The sequence below is a fragment of the Lissotriton vulgaris genome, unplaced genomic scaffold, assembly GCF_964263255.1.
Source record: "Lissotriton vulgaris unplaced genomic scaffold, aLisVul1.2 SCAFFOLD_10369, whole genome shotgun sequence".
NCBI lineage: Eukaryota > Metazoa > Chordata > Amphibia > Caudata > Salamandridae > Lissotriton > Lissotriton vulgaris.
In genome coordinates this window covers 11582-14314 of record NW_028243527.1, presented here as the reverse complement: position 1 = coordinate 14314, position 2733 = coordinate 11582, and the positions used below count along the sequence as shown (strand labels likewise).

The 2733-nt window shown below is 53.1% G+C and overlaps 1 pseudogene; it reads left to right on the top strand.

Moving 5' to 3' along the window:
• Window positions 1-332: 332 nt before the first annotated feature.
• Window positions 333-2455, top strand: LOC147668317 (uncharacterized; annotated as a pseudogene).
• The last annotated feature ends 278 nt before the right edge of the window (window positions 2456-2733 follow it).

Here is a 2733-nt window from a genome sequence, read left to right as displayed (position 1 = left end):
TGGCGTGTAACTCCCTTGCCCTGACTTAGGAGTGGTGGACTCTGACTGACTTTGGCGTGAGCCCTGGCCAGCCAGGGACCCCGTTTCTAACATTGGACGCAGCGGTGAGGATAAGGATTTGTGTTTGCGCTGTACCACAGTGGCGACAGGCCGCACGACAAAGCTCTACATTTTTAGATAACCACATTTTGGGGATTATTGTTTTTTAGGTGAAGATCAGTATTGCTTATCCTGAAAGGTGTCATTTTGTCCAGTACCTTGTTCCCCACCCTGCACCCAGAGTTTGGTACCTGTGTCGCTTGTGGTCAGGTTGAGAAAATCAGGGGTGGTAGAAACTGCCTTACCAGTCCGAGGGGAGGGTGTGTGTGAATGAGTGTGTGTTTACCTGGACAGAGGAGTGCAAGTTCTCTGAGATAGGAATCTTGCTGAATTTTGTTAATTGTATTCTCCTGTTTAGCTCAGACCCCGAGGTTCCCTGTGTCAAACTTTTCTTGAGAACGTCCGCCAAAATGGAGCCAGTTTTTGATCTCTGTGGTCTTTTTAGGTACAGTAGATTAGAGCTGGTCAGATTCTGTGAAAAGGGAGCCATAGAGGTGAGTGAGTTGGTTACTCAGTCCCAGCTTAGGGACAGCCTGATCATGTGGCAAAAGGATCAGTGGGATCGTGAGCACAGTGAGAGAGATAGGGCCCGGGCCGCACGCCATGAGGGTGGTGAGTCTGTGGGGAGCCCTGAAGATTCTGATGAAGAATGTGAGTTGGATGGTGATGACAGTGGATGAATGTCAGCAGATAGTGAGGACCCCATAGATAGGGAGTCCCTTGCTGGGTCCAGTGTCAGTACCAGCGCCCCATCCCTTTCCCTGTCCCCAGAGGAGTGGTTGGATAGGAAGGAAGAGAGGGAGCATCAGCTAGTGATGGAACAGCTCAGGTTGGAGCATGCCAAGCTAGAGGCTGAGAGGGCCTTGTTCAGGGAGAAGGTAGCCCAAGAGAGTAGGTTACCCCCTGAGTGCCGTTGTAATTGTCTGGATTCCCCAGGGAGGGTGGAGTCCAGTGGTGGCAGCTTTTTAAGTGTCAGTGTAGACAGTCCCACTCCCAGTTCCCCGAGTATAGTTCCTGTTTCCCTAGAAGAGAAGTATCGGGTGACATTCAGGAACCTTAGGAAACTGTCTCACCAGTCCTGGGAGGAGTTTGTGGATGAATGTCAAGGTGCACTGTCTGATTGGTTAGAGGTTCACATGGGAGCTGAGTTTGCCAAGCTATTTGATCTGGTTCTAAGAGAGCAGGTGCTCAGTAGTTGCTTGCCAGAGTTGCGCCAACACCTGTTGGAATTTGGGTTGACTGATCCAGACACCCTGGCAGAGGAAGTAGACCGATGGGAAGGTGCAAGAGGGTCTTTAAAATCACTAGTGAGTGATTCCAACAATAGTGGGTCAGGTTTCCTCCAACCCAGCGTGGTGGAGGAGGGTGAAAGTAGCCCAGCTAGGTCCCAGTATAGTGAGGAGGGTGTAGGGGCTTACTGCCTGTCTCAGTGGAGCGGGAGTGAGTGTGAGACCGAGAGTCCCCAGATGCCCGAAGCCCTGCCTCAGAGCCTGGGTGGTTTCTTTAGGGAACACCAGGGTGGGGACCTAAGCTTACCTGTTAGTCCACTTGAGGGAGATCTCCTAGTATGTGGAGGACCTGGAGCATCTTTAAGCGGAGCTTCTACGGTTGTAGAGTCTGGCAGTACTGCTCCAGTAGGGGGAGTACAGAAGTCCAGTGAAAAGAGTGATGAGGGGATAGGATGTGAGTCCCTAGAAGTCCTGGAGTGCCAGGCAGGGATTCCACCAAAGGTTCTAGACCGGAGGTTGGAGGTCCAGGTTCAGGATTTGCCTGACCTGAAGGGTGGGAATACTGTAATCAGTGTCCTGACCAGTTCTTTCTCCAGAGGTACCGCCCCGGTTGGGAGGGAGCAGGACTCTGGAAGGGGGTGCAGAGGGTGGGAGAGCCCACCTCTGACCCCGGTACCACCTGAGGGGTTAAACCCTAGGTTGGGAGAATGGTGTTTAGAGGGTACCCCTCGCAGGAGGCGGAGGAACACTAGGAGAAGAGGTATGGGGAGGAGAGCCTTCCCTGAGACTCCTGGTCCACCTAAGATTGTAGACCCTAGGCTGGAGAACCAGTGGCAGTCTAGCCCTGTCTTGCAGACAGGAAGAGTGGAAAATGGCTATTATGTGCCAGGGTTTACTACCCCCCATTTTGTGAGTAGGCAGGAACCAGTGGCACCTGGGTGGCCTAGGGCCTGGTCCTGGCCGAGGGCAGCTGGAGATTACCAGTGGGGTAGCCCAGTTAGTCCCTACCATAGTTTTAGAAAGAACCCCAGGGGTTCACCGTGGCGTAAAACAGGAGGTGTCCCTGCAGTTGCGGGCCCGCGTCCGTGTTTTATCGCCCCAAGCAGGGAAGCCCATCACGGTGGTGATTGGTCTGCCCTGCGTTTTGGCTGGAAGGGGGTTGTGTTGGACTTGGCCCTTAAGGCAGGTTCACCCCAAATCTTTTTGCTTTAGATCTGTGATCTGTGAGGATGATTTTCTGGTCTGTGCGCACTTTTTCCCTGTTTCCCGGAGTAAAGTGCGTGCATGTAGTTAGGCTGGCCTGCTCTCCCATAGGGATGCATGGGGAATGTCTGAGTCCCTGGTAGTTCCTGATGCGGGGGGAGTGCAGACTCGAATTTGGTATGTGAGAGCTCGTGGGAATGAA